Genomic DNA, 14,520 nt, shown 5'->3' with positions numbered 1-14,520 from the left:
GGGTGGGAGAAGAACGAAGATAGGACCGGGTGGACCACAGGGCAGGGAGGGAGGAGACTAGTGCGGAGGAAGAAGGAAAGCAAAGAGAAGGGAGAAGAAGAGGAGGAGGAAAAACCTACGGGGGGGTGGGGGGGCCCTCTGGCCTGGGTGGCACAGGCTCAGCCCACCCGTATGGCTTTGCTGAGCCCGCTCAGCGGATGCCCCTTAAGTAGGACCCAGCCCTGTCCTCAAGGAACTCCAGCTCCTGTTCCAGTGTGGAACCTCCCAGTGGGGAAGACGACACATGAACCACAGGGCAAGTGCAACTAACTGCAACGTGAAGGAAGGCAGGCTTCCTAGAGAGGTGGCCTTTGAACTGGGGCAAGAAGGGTAGGTAGGAGTTTACCTGTCAGCAAATAAGGAAGGGCACCTGGCAAAGGAGTGAACGATAAACCTCTGCCTCTTTCCCCGTGTTTTCACCCCCCACCCCCGCCCACCTTCATAAGCTTCTCCCTGTGGGCCTGTTCACCAGTGGAAGAGAATAAGCTCAGCAATCCCACAACTTGGGTCAGACTCTGGCAAGTTTCAGAGCTGCTCAGTCTCCTCATCTGCAAAATGGGGCCACACATAGCAGTTTCCTTCAGGATTGCTGTGAAGATTAAGAATAAGAGTCTCTGGCACATGGCAAGTGTTGATAACCATTTGTTATGATTATCAAGCAGTAGATGTTTCTAGGAGCAGATATTTATTAAGCATATATAGACCTAGATGCTCACTAGCCCCTGGGTGGGGCAACAGAAAGATTGAGACTTAGACCTTGCCTCAAGGGCTCATCTTCTGCCACCACGGTTTAATTATTTGATTATGAAAACTTATCAGTAAAAAATGTTGAGCAGGACCCCTGATATCTGTATCTTATTTGTGTATTATTTATTTGTTTGTTTATAAATTATACATGTGTGCTATGAGAGCAGATTGGCATTGTGGCTAGAGCCAGCCTGGGTTGGAATCTGGCACAGCTGCCTTCTGGTGGTGTGATGGGTCAGTTACTCAACCTCTCTGGCCTCAGTTCCTTCATCTGTAAAATGCGGATAATAACAGTACCCACTTCATCAAGTTTTTGTGAAGCACTAAGTACTTAGTGTAAAGTGCTTAGATGAAAGCCTGGCCACAGTATGTTCTCAGTAGTCACTGTCATTGCTACTGCTCCACTACGTTAAGTACTACATTGTAAAGCATATACATTAGAAAAGAATAGGATTTCAAAAAAATATAAACTGAAATCCTAATACTTTCTTCCTACACTCTTGCTGCAGGTGGGTATAGTGCATACATAGAAGGGGTAATCCCAAGGCCGGATGCCCGATTTTCAGAGGTGGTCTGTGGATCTCAAAACTGTCTGCACATTGGAATTACCTGTGATGTTTAAAAACAATCCCAATGCCTGAGTCCCACCCCAGAGGTGACAGTGCCATTGATGTGGGATACAACCTGGGCATGAAGAGGTTTTAAAAAACAAATTCCAGGTGATTCTAATGAACAGCCAGGACAGAGAACCACTACCTTCCATGAACTGAGCTCCATACGTGGGGCTTATAACCCAGGAACCCCAAGAAGGGAGAGACCTCTGTGGGCTGGGGAAACCAGGGAGGAAATGAGATGTTTCTAGGAAGGCTTGAGCCAGTACAACAGCTGCCAAATAGACACAGTCTAGCCAGAGATAGCCGTGAGAGCCCATTGGAGGAAGTAAGTCTCTCCAGAGGGGGTCAAGAACAGCTTTAGGAGGCAGTAGTGTTTGACTGCACTTAGAAAAGTCCTATCTTTACCAATTAAAACAGCTTCAGGGGCTTCTCTGGTGGCGCAGTGGTTGAGAGTCCGCCTGCCAATGCAGGGGACATGGGTTCGTGCCCCGGTCCGGGAAGATCCCACATGCCGCGGAGCGGCTGGGCCCGTGAGCCATGGCCGCTGTGCCTGCGTGTCCGGAGCCTGTGCTCCACAACGAGAGAGGCCACAACAGTGAGAGGCCCGCGTACCGAAAAAAAAAACAACTTCAGGAGGCTGTGAATCACTTTTCCTACCTCTCCACTTCCTTCAGATGTCTCCCCTACTCAGGAACCTGCAATGGTTCCCTGTTGTCTGCTCCAATAAGACCCACTCATTGGCAGGCTCCAACAACCCTCCAAATCTGGCCCCAGTACACTCTTACCAACTCCCTCCCTCAGCTCTGCCCGCCAGGGTCTCTTCACTCTCCCTGAAGTACATCACCCGAAGTCCTGCTTTGCTTGGGCCTGACTCTCTGCCCAAAGGCCCTCCCCACCCAATCTAAATCCCACCCCATCCCCAAAGTTTAATGCCAACAATATAAACTTCAGTTCTGATTGTTCCATGTAGTAATGATAACCTCTAAGTGTACAGAGTCCTTACCACTTCCAACGTGCTTTTCCAGAAACCACATCATCCTTTTTGGATTATGAAATAGGAAAGGTGTATGCTATTGTTCCCCTTTTGCTAATAGAGAAACTGAGACCCAGAGGGACTCTGGGTGACCATCCCGAGGTCAGTGGCAGAGCCAGGATCCCCCCAGCTCTGCACTGTAGGCTCTTTGTATCTAGCCACCACCAAACAGCCTCCCCCAGCGTTGTCCCATCTCTGCTGCCTCTTTACTTTGTGCTCTCCCATCCAATGCCATTGGCACAGGACTGGCCCCAGGTCATGTCTTAGCCCAGAAGGTGCCCGGTACAAATGTGCTTTTGGTTTTCCTGGTCTTTGCAGGGTTACTCTTACATACACTGAAGTTTGACAAGCACTACCTTGGACCAGTGGCTTTTCAAACTCTTTGGATGGCAATACATTTTACATCACAACCTAGTAGCCCCTCCCCACACACACACGAAAAAGAAGTTTCAAAAACAATATTATCCTTTCTCTATTAGCTATACGGTGACATTTTCTATTTTGTAAGGAAAGAAAATGCCAATCGAGACCTCACTTGATTTCTCTATCCACTAATACAATGGTTCTCAACCCTGGTTGCACATTAGAATCACCAAAGGGAACTTTCATAAACCACTGGTGCCCGAACCAATTGAATCAGAACTTCTAGAAGGTAAAGCCTAGGCATCTCCATTCCAGGTGACTGAATAGGCACTCAAGGTTGTGAACACTGATGTGTAGTCATTTTTAAAACACTGTGGTAGATGCCCCTCAAACTTAAAGCCTCTTCGGGTACAAAGCAGCAAATTCCACTTTGCTAACAAAGATTAACTTGTATAATAGCCCAAGCCCCAAACGGGGAACATTGCCCAAGGTACATCATCATAATTACAGTCACTTGCCTCCTTTGAATATCCAAATGCCAACAATAAAGACCAACACTGAGCCCCCAGTATAGCACCAATTCTTAAGGAGACCCTCCGGCTACTTGATGGCAAGTTGCCTTCACTGGGCCCCTCCCAGCCTGGCAGGACCGGAGATTCCTTCTGGCAGGAATGGACACACACTCCAGGTGTGTGTGCCTTTCCTGCCTGGAGGGCCTCAACTAGCACCATACATCTTACAGAGTGTTTAATCTACTAGTATGGGATCCCATATAACATTGCATTAGACCAGGGGTCCCATTTTACAGCAAAACAGGTGCAGGATCATGCTCATGACCATGGGATTCACTGGTTATATGACATATGTCACCAGCGAGAAGCTAATGGCCTGAGGGACTTCCCTGGCAGTCCAGTGTTTAAGACTTCGCCTTCCAATGCAGGGGGTGAGGGTTTGATCCCTGGTCGGGGAGCTAAGATCCCACATGCCTTGGGGCCAAAAAACCAAAACATAAAACAGAAGCAATATTGTAACAAATTCAATAAAGACTTTAAAATTGGTCCACACACACACACACACACACACACACACAATATTTAAATAAAAGAGGCTACTGGCCTGATAGAACACTACAACAGCCCACTGAAGGCACAGCCAAATGCCAGCTCAGAGGCAGTACTCTGCAAGGATGGGGTGTCATTCTCAAGTATGCATTCAATACCTTGAATCAAAGACCTTTACAAGCTGCTGTGTCTCTAATTAGAAATGGATTCAGGAACCAAGGGGCGGAAGCAGCAGTAACTGGTACCAGAGAACACAGCAAGAGTCCTGTCAAGCTAAGAGTGCAGCCTGAGTACTCTGAGTTCCTATTTCTGGAGACTCGCAGGCCTGAAGAGGAGTCACTGTCTTGGCAGGAGAAACTGGTCCTGATCACCAGGGGAGGTAGGGCTGCTCTTACAAAATGGGGACAGGCAGACCATGTTTGGCACCCAGGTGATCCACTTGGATGCCTCTGGGTTCTTCTTTACCCAAATGTAATGGTAAAGGGCAGGTGCAGAAACTCTGTCCTGAGAAGGGCATGTGACCAGGAGCCCAGAGCCCTCAGGGACAAGGGTCTGGGTCATGCCACCAGGTGAGTCACTAAAACCAAAAGAGGTGCTAGTCAAGGGGTAGTGGAGGGACCATTTGCAGCTACAACAGAGGGGACTATAGTTTGTCCCACTAGTATTTCTCAGAAAGACCCACCAGAATCTTTAGAAAGGAGATCTGAGTGGTACAAGGAGTGGACTGTGGGAGACGCGAGGATTGCTGGCCAGACTCCCTCCAAGGAAGGATTTGTTCCCTAATTTCTGGGAGACCATCAGGGCAGCCTTCAGACATCAGCCCCTTCACAGATTGCTTCACCAGAGACACTTCACCCAAGGTCAAGCCCCTCCAGAGGCTGCCCACATTCAATGACTGATGGAGGTAGGAGGTATCCATGAGCCATTTCAGCTCCAGAGTTCCTCTTGAGGTTGGCTGAGGCTGTAAGGTGCTTTTGGAGAAACTGGTCCATTTTGTCGAAGTTGTCAAATTTGTTTATAGAGTTGTTTGTGGTGTTTCCTTATTATCTTTTTAGCGTCTGCAGGGTCTGCAGTGATATCCCATTTTTCCTTCCTGATACTGGTATTTGTGTCATCTCTCTTTTTTTCTTTCATTCTTGCTAGAGATTTGTCAATTTTATTGTTCTGTTCAAAGAAACAGCTTTAGTTTTATTGATTTTCTCTAATTTTTTTTTGTTTTCCATCTCATTGATTTCTGCTCTTTATTATTTCTTTCCTTCTGCTTGTTTTGGGTTTATTTTGCTCTTCTTTTTCTAAGCTCTTGAGGTAGAAGCTTAGATTATTTGTTTGAGACTTTTCCTATTTTCTATGGTAAACATTTACTGCTATAAATTTCCCTGTCAGCACTTTTCATCTGTGCACCACAAATTTTGATATGTTGTGTTTTCATTTTCACTTAGTTCAATGAATTTTTTATTTTTTTAAATTTTTATTATGTATTTATTTTTGGCTGTGCTGCGCAGCATGTGGGATCTTAGTTCCCTGACCAGGGATCAAACCTGTGCCCCCTGCAGTGGAAGTGCAGAGTCTTAACCACTGGACCGCCAGGGAAGTCCTAGTTCAATGAATTTTTTAATTCCTTTGTTATTTCTCCTTTGACCCATGGATTATTTGAAAGAATGTTGTTTAGCCTTCAGGTATTTGGAGATTTTCCCATTATCTTTCTGTTATTAATTTCAGGTTTAATTCCACTGTGGTCAGAGAACATACTCTGTATGAGTTCAGTTCTTTAACTTTTCTTGAGGTTTATTTTGTAGTCCAAAACAAACCTTTTCTTTTTTTCAACACTGCAGTTAGAAGTTGGCATCAGGGGAAAGGGGAGGGGAAGGGAATGGAAAGGGGAGGAACAAGTGGGGAGTTGCGGTGTCATTAAAGAATACAATTCCCCCAAAACTGGGGTGCCTGGGGGGAACTTGGTCTGCTTCAACCCAAGAGGAATCAGATCAAAAGTGGTTTGGGAAGGCCAGAACTGTGAGGGATGGAGAGAGGAGGCAGGTCCAGGGGGTGGGGGTGGGGGGTGCTATTTGGCAACTGGGGTGAAGGGATTGGGCTCCCCCTGCTGGGATCCCTCCAGTCCTTCTGGTCTGGCAGGAAGAGGGCAGACTGCAACTCCCGTGGGCAGGTCTGGGGCTGCCAGATACTCTAGGCTGGGGGCTGGAGGGGGCTCACAAAGGCTTGCCCTCCAGGAAGATGATGATGCAGCCTCCCAACTTCTCTGCCAGAGAAGCTATTTTGGTGAATGTTCCATAGGTGACTGAAATGAATATGTACTCTGCTGCTTTCAGGTGGAATAGTCTACAAATCTCAATTATATACTGTTGGTTGATGGTGGTGTTGAGTTCTTCTATATCCTTGCTAATTTCATCTCTAATTGCTCTATCAATTATTGAGAGGGGGTGTTGAAGTCTCTAAATATAATTGTGGATTTGTCTACTTCTCCTTTCAGTTCTATCAGTTTTTGTTTCACATATTTAGGAACTCTGTTATTTGGTGTATACAAATCTAGGTTTGTTCTATCTTCTTGGTAGATTGATTATTTTATCATATATGATGTCTTTGTCTGTCTCTGGTAATTTTCCTTTCTGAGGTCTACTTTACTCTGTTTTCTTTTCATTAATATTAACATGGCATCTTCTCTTCCATAATTTTACTTTCAACTTGCCTATATTGTTATATTTGAAGTGAGTTTCTTAGCGATGGCATATTTTTTAATCCACTTTGCCAACCTGCCTTATATTTGGTTTATTTAGGCCATTTAAATTTAATGTAATTATTGGTATGTTAGACCTTAAGTCTGCTGATTTATTTTTCACTTTCTGTCTGTTCTGTTTTTTCATTTTTCTGTTTTTGTTTTCCTGCCTTTCTGTAGGCTATTTAAACATTTTTTAGAATTCCATTTTTATTTATCTATAGTATTTTTGGTTTTGTTTTGTTTTGTTTTTCTGGGTTTTTTGGCCACTCCACACAGCATGCAGGATCTTAGTTCCCCAACCAGGGATCGAACCCGTGCCCCCTGCAGTGGAATGGTGGAGTCCTAACCAATGGGCAGCCAAGGATGTCCCTATCTATAGTACTTTTTATTATATCTCTTTATATATCTTATTTGGTGGTTACTCTAAATATTGTATTACATATACATAACTCATCACAGTCTTCTGGTGACATCATTTTACTAGTTTGAGTGAAATATAAGAACCTACTTTCTTTTATATCCATTTACCCTCCCAATTATAATGTAATTGTCTTAAACATTTACTCTACATATATTTAGAACCACATCAGACAGTGTTAGCATTTTAGTTTCAAGGGTCAAACATAATTTAGAAAACTTAAGAGGAGAAGGAAAGCTTATTTTATTTACCCATATTTTTGCTTAGCATGTTATATGCATGGGCAATCCATGCTGGGGAGTCAGAGAGGCACCCATCAAGAGTGAAATCAAGGGCTGACATCAAGACCCACAGCAGCACAAGTCTGAGGAGAGACCTTCAGGTTTCACCTGCAGAAAACTGGTCAAAGCCAGCATGGAATGGGTACTAAAGCAATAGCTGGAGAAAGGGATCAAACCAAGAAAATTTGCAAAGGTAGATAAAAGATACTTATCACACACCCAGAAGGAAGATAAAGAATGGCTGTGCAACCCAGAAAAGAGCTGCTCACCTGGGTCTAAGGGATCCATAATACTTCTCCAGCTCCTCCGATTTGACAGACTACCCTGACTTACAAACTCCTCAGGCTGCCTGAGGAGAATGCCTCGACTGCCCCACAGCCTCCTACAGTGCTGACGAGCCTTTCCAGGTCATCTGACTATACCACTGTATCCCTATCTTTAAAACTAAGTAAACCATGCTAAAAGAAAAAAATACAATATTGAACAAAAGAAGCCAGAAGCAAAATGAATCTTACTGCATGGTTTCATTTATATAAAAATCAAAAGAAGGTAAAATTGAATTATACTATTTAGGGATGCATACTTGGGTGATAAAAGTATAAAGAAAAGCAAATAAATCATGACCAAAATTTAGTGGTTAGCTCTAGGGGAGAGAGAGGAATTGTGCATGGCAAGGGGTATGCACATGGTAGGCAGGGGAGGCTATAAGGGGCTGGCAGTGTTCAACATCTTGACCTGGTTGGTAGTTTCATGAACGTTCACTCTATAATAATTTGTTAAACTGCACAGGGAAGGGGTGGGGGACAGAACTGAGAAAGGAGTCTATCCAGGTCGTGGTCAAATGGGTCTATTCTTTCATTAGAGGCTGCCTAGGTATGGATTAAGTGTATGGCCTCTGGGTTCAGTTGACTTGGATTTGAATTCTCTGGCTCTGCTACCTACTTGCTGTGTGACCTTGTGCAATTTGCCTAACCTCTCTGTGCCTCAGTTGTCTCGTCTGTAAAAATAAGGATAATAATACTACCTAATGTGAAGATTAATAGCTCTCAGGCATGCAGTAAACTGGGCATGAGCTTTGTTAAATAAGTAAAAAGTTGTACATTCATTCAACATAAAAATTCCTCGAGGACCTGTGCTGTGTTGGGCCCATCAATAAGCCTTCACAGGCCCGTGGTCTTGGGCCCAAGAACTGGAGCTCCACCTTAGAGGCAATGAGGCCACCTCCCACTAAAATCCAGACCAGATTGCTGGCCCAGGCCAGGCTGAGCCCAGGGGTTAGCCAGAGGGTCCCAGCTTGGGGCACCCCTTCAGGGACTGGAAGCCAGGCAGGCCCTCACTGGCCTCCTGCTTCCGCAGCTGGGCTGGGCATGGGGGCTTCGGGCAGTCTGGCACCAGAACCAGCGGCCTCTTCTACTCCAGGGCTCAGAAGAGTGGAGAGAGGTCAGACTGTGAGAAAAGACGAGCAGGGAGAGTGGAGCAGCCGGGAGGGTCCTGGACGCCTTTCATCCCTTCCACAGAGGCTACTGGCCTGATAGAAACAGAAGCAGAAACAGAAGTGCGGGGGTGGGGTGAGCAGAAAAGGAACCAAAAGCAGAGAATGAGGCCAGCCCAGCCAAGTGCTTTTCGTGGGGTCTTAATTAAGCCCATTGTTCCTTTCAGGGTAGAACATATGTTCAGGGCCTGGCTGAGGTTTGGGGCTGAAATTTCAATGGTGCTGGGCCTTATGGCCTGCCGGGGAGGGGAGCCAGGATGGGGGGAATTGAGGGGGACCATCCCTAAGCCCTACAAGAACCGATAGTGTCTCCCAGAGTCATCCTCCACTATTTCCGGAGCAGGAAATAAAACAACCAGAAAGGGTAGCAGAGCCCTCACCCCAGTGTGGGGAAATGCCCATGGGGTAGGACGGAGCTACGGCACCCGAGCAGGCTGTGACCCTCTGTGGGACTCAGTTTCCCAAAGTGTGCCATTCAGGTGAGGCCGTCTAGGACAGCAGACAGTCACCAGTACCTGCCACGCCCACGAGCAGGACCCACCCCACTCACCCACCCCCGACCTATCCCCATTCCCCCCACCTGGCCCCAGCAGAGTCAAGCTTCCATCTGAATGCTCACTCTGCTGCTCGCCAACTGGGTCGCCTCGAGCGAGTGACTTAAGCTCTCTGAACCTGTTTTCTTATCTGTAAAATGGGGTGATAATTCCCATCCTCTATGTTTGCAATGGGAATTAATGAGGATGAGCCTTGTCAAGCCCTTAGCACATAGTGTCTTGTGCATGTTTACTGTTATCAACAACCCATCATCACACATGTGACCTTCCCCTCCTGTAGCTCTGACACAAGCCCAGGAGGACACTCAGAGCAGAGGGAGGAAACAGACAGTAAAAAACGAAGACAGGGGCCTCCCTGGTGGCGCAGTGGTTGAGAGTCCGCCTGCCGATGCAGGGGACACGGGTTCGTGCCCTGGTCTGGGAAGATCCCACATGCCGCGGAGCGGCTGGATCCGTGAGCCATGGCCGCTGGGCCTGCGTGTCCAGAGCCTGTGCTCCGCAACGGGAGAGGCCTGCGTACCGCAAAAAAAAAAAAAAAAAAAAAAAAAAAACGAAGACAAAGAAATTTCTGAAGATATGGAAGTGGGCTGTGAAGAATTTTTAAGAGACTTGTAAGCATGTTAAGCATTTCCTCTACATTCTGGGACGTCAAGCCAAGTTAAGGGACCTCAGGAAAACCATGTAGAGTTTGACATGTGTTCCTTGGAGTTTGAAGGATGCAGGAACTGGTGTCCAACTCACATCTGAAAAGTCTAAAGAAAAAAGCCGGGTTGCGGCTGCCCTGGGATAGCTGAGGGGAGAAAAGCAGAAAGTGGGCAGGCAAAGAATCCGTGAGTTCCTCTGGATCATATGTGGAATCTGAAGAAGGAAGCCAGGCTGGGTCACCTTGAGAGTGTGAAGGGACTAGGTGACCCCCCAGAAACCAAGGGGCAGAGAGGGGTCATATACAGAAACAGCAAATGGAGACAATGTCTGTGCCAAGGGAGCTGTAGGTGAGAAATCCTTAGTGAGAGGGATGGTCTGCAAAGAACCCAGGAAGCTACTTCTAGAGTGAGATGATCAGCATTTGGGAAGAACCACAGCCACAGAGCACCAGCACCAGTGACAACTGTAGCAGTCAGGCGAGAACTTTCCTGATTCTTCCCACTTTGGGGTGGAAACCAGCAGCTAGGGGTGTGGGCAGGAGAAGGAAGAGAGAAGTTGATCTCACCCCCCATAAGCTCACCTGTCTGCCTGCGGGGCTCCCAGTCTGCTATAGGTCTAGGCTGAGGGAGGCGAGAAGCCCTAAATAAAGTTGGAGTTCTTATACTACACTGGGCTGGACATTCTAAGATTTGGAAACAGATGCTATTCATTACCTGTTAGTGATTGGGAAAGCCCTGAAAACAGCCAGAGATCTCGCCAAGGGGCAAAGAAGAATAAGATGGGTAAGCCAGTTTAAAAGGGCTGGGGAGCGGGGCTTCCCTGGTGGCACAGTGGTTGGGAATCTGCCTGCTAATGCAGGGGACACGGGTTCGAGCCCTGGTCTGGGAGGATCCCGCATGCCGCGGAGCAACTAGGCCCGTGAGCCACAACTACTGAGCCTGCGCGTCTGGAGCCTGTGCTCTGCAACAACAGAGACTGCGATAGTGAGAGGCCTGCGCACCACGATGATGAGTGGCCCCCACTTGCCACAACTAGAGAAAGCCCTCGCACAGAAATGAAGACCCAACACAACACAAAATAAATAAATAAATAAATAAAATTTAAAAAAAAATAAAAATAAAAAAAATAAAAGGGCTGGGGAGAAATGATATATATAGCTACTTTCTATTTGCATCCTAGCAAGTCTAGCTCATTCAAAATCCAGTTACAGATACACAACTATGGAGTGATAGTTGCCAAGTGAAAAAGGCAAGGTACAGAACAATGTATAGAGTGGTGTCTTTTATCTAAGAAAAGGGAAATACAAACACAGACAACTAAATACATCATACATACATACATACATACATACATAAATTTCCTTATATATTTAACATTGGAAGGATAAACCAAAAACTAATAAAAATGGTTTCCAATAATGGGAGAAGGAGACAGGACTGGAAATTAGATTTTGCTGAAAGTAAAACCCAACCATGTTGGCACCCTGATCTCAGACTTCCAGTCTCCAGAACTGTGAGAAATAAATGTTTATTCTTTAAGCCATCCAATCTATGGTGTTTTTGTTATAAAAGACAGATGCTTAACTTAAAAATTGCTAAATTACACTTGATGAAGCTCAATATCTTTATTGCAATGATGAATTTTCAGTTTCAGGTTAATATATGAGGATGATGTAATGTTCTGTTTCTATGAGCCCTTTTTTTGCCTTTTAGGCAATTGATCACACAGGGAAAGTTACTGTGTTTGTCACCCGTCATAATCACATTGATGTACTTTAAAGCTTAAGATCACCAGTGTAAAGTTACTACACACACATTCTTTGCTTCTAGCTCTTTATGCCATGAGCCCATAGTCCTGTTCTTCTCCAGAGTCCGACATAAATTGTGTTTAGGGCTTTCTTAGAGCCCTGGGTTGTGATTTTCAATTGTATCCTGGACATTTTGGCTATTTTGCCTGTAAAAGATCTTTGAAAGGTCACCTGTTGCTTTAGCCTGCCCAGCATGTGTTCTCCCTTCTTCTGATATCAGCAGGCCAGTTTCTCCTGAATGAATGGGCCCTTCTCCACTGTTGGTCCATTTAGTTCAGCTGGCGCTAATCTCACTCCCAGCTCCAAAGGTGACCATGTGGACCAGACCAGGTCTGACAGTATACCCTATCCTGCCAGCTCTGAGTCCATACTGATATAAATAAATGATTGAATAAATAAATGAATAGTAAGAAAAGACAAATTTCCCACACAGAAGAACTCCAAATAATTTATGTAAATATTTACTCCTCCAGAAATGGGAGGTTAATTCTCCATATCATAAGTGTGGACAGCACTTAGTGACTTGCTTCCAAAAATTATAGTATGGAAAGGAAAAAAGTAATTACAGTGGAGAAATCTGACAAACACTATCTCACCCAAATGATCGTGATTAATACTATCAGTGATAAACCATACTGCTAATATCATGTACTTTTGCTATGATGTGATAAGAATGGAGACGGCAGCAGAAAATATCAGGGAAATAAGTCAATCTAAAGAACAGAGGGAAAAAATACTGGAAAAACTTAAACAAAATCTCAGAGACCTGCAAGACAATAACAAGTCATTTAACATGCATATAATTAAAGTCCCAGAAGAAGAGAGTAAAATAGAGACAGAAAAACAATTTGAGGAAATAACAACCAAAAATTTCCCAAATCTGATGAAGAACATTGACTTGCAGATCCAAGGAGCTCAGCAAACTCCAAGTAGGGTAAATACAAAGAAAAACACACCTAGGCACATCATAGTCAAACCAAAGATAAAGTGAAAACCAAAGATGAAGTGAAAATCCTGAAAGCAATTAGAGAAGACACATTATGTATAGAGAATCAATGATATGAATGAAAAGTCATGTGGCTTTTCATCAGAAAAAAAAACAGACACCAAAAGACAATGAAATGACATCATTAGAGTGCTGAAACAGAAAAATAAAATGTCAACCAAAAAATCCTAAAGCCACCAAAAACATCCTTCAAGTTGAGTGTAAAATAAAGACATTATCAGATAGATGAAATCAGAGATAATCTGTCTCCAGTGACCTGGGTTATGAGAAATGCTGATGGAGGTTCTTCAAGCTGAAGGGAAATGATATCTAATGATAACTAGATCTACAGGAAGAAATGAAGAGCGCCAAAAATGGTAAATAAGTAGGTAAATATAAAAGGCTATATTATTTTTTATTCTTGCGATTTCTTTAAAATAAAATAGACTGTTTAAAGCAAAAATGATGATCATGTAAGATAGGTTTATAACATATGTAGAAGGAAAATATATGACAAACATAGCACAAAGGATGGAGAGGACAGGTAAATGGAATCATACTTTTGGAAGGAAATAATAAAAGTAGTGCAAAGGTATAGAATTAAGAGGCCAATAGAACAAATGAGTTAGAACACTAAAAAACATTTGACTGACCGACCCAAAAGAAGGCAGAAAAGGAAAAATGGAGGAACAAAAAGTTGAAGGAACAAATGAAAAACAAGTAGCAAGATGATACTCTTACACCCAACCACATTAATAATTACATTACAGGTAAATGCATTTATGCCATCTCTACCATCTATATTATAAAATACCATCTATATTATAAAATAATCAGTTGTCTAGGTTTCCACATTAAGAAGCTAGAAAAAGAAGTAAATAGAAGAAATTCAACCTTAAGTAAACAGAAGATAAAATAATAATTAAGGGCAGAATTCAATGAAATGGAAAGAGATAAATAAAGGAGAAAGTAAAGACAAAAGTCTGTTCTTTGGAAAGATTAATAAAGTTGATAAACCCCTAGCTAGACTTATCAAGAAGAAGGAGAGAGTACAAAATACCAGTATTGGGAATGAAATGGGTGGTATCACTACAGATCCTACAGACTTTAAAAGAATAATGAGAAAATATTGTGAACAAATTTTAAAAATGAAATAATATCAATCTTAAACACTCTTTTGGAAAACAGAAGCGGAGGGAGCACTTCTGTATCATTCAGGGTCTAATCAGGAGACAGGAACTACATGGTAATTCAAATCGTAATCTGAAGTTTAATATAAAGAAGTATTAACAGGAGATTGGGGGGAAAAGGGGGAAATTGTCTAGTAAGAGTGAAAGAGAACCCTAAAGAATACTGGAATAGCAAACATAATGAGTAACCGCTATTCCTAGGGGCTGAGCTAGGGCAATCATAAATATCCCCCTCCCTGGGCTGAGATCCAGACTTCACTGAAGAGGACATGGCACGACACATTGGACAGTGGAGAGGGCTAAGGTGCCCGAGGTACCATGTGACTTGCTGGAAACCTGTCCTCTGAGGTGCAGAGGGAAGTCATCCACAATGAGGTGCTGTGCCTTGGAACCTGCTACAAAGTTGCTGGGGTGGCCATTTATGGGGAAGTACCTCACCAGCACCACTCCACTGCCACCTGAGGAGGTACCCAGGAAGGCTGCTGGCTGCCACGTGCTGCAGGAACAGGGAGGTGGGGGAGCCACCATGCTGATCTACCTAAGCACTGGGAGCTCATGTT

This window comes from Mesoplodon mirus (assembly GCF_964341445.2).
Source record: "Mesoplodon mirus genome assembly, chromosome: 2".
In the NCBI taxonomy this organism is placed as follows: domain Eukaryota; kingdom Metazoa; phylum Chordata; class Mammalia; order Artiodactyla; family Ziphiidae; genus Mesoplodon; species Mesoplodon mirus.
This window is presented reverse-complemented; position numbering follows the sequence as displayed.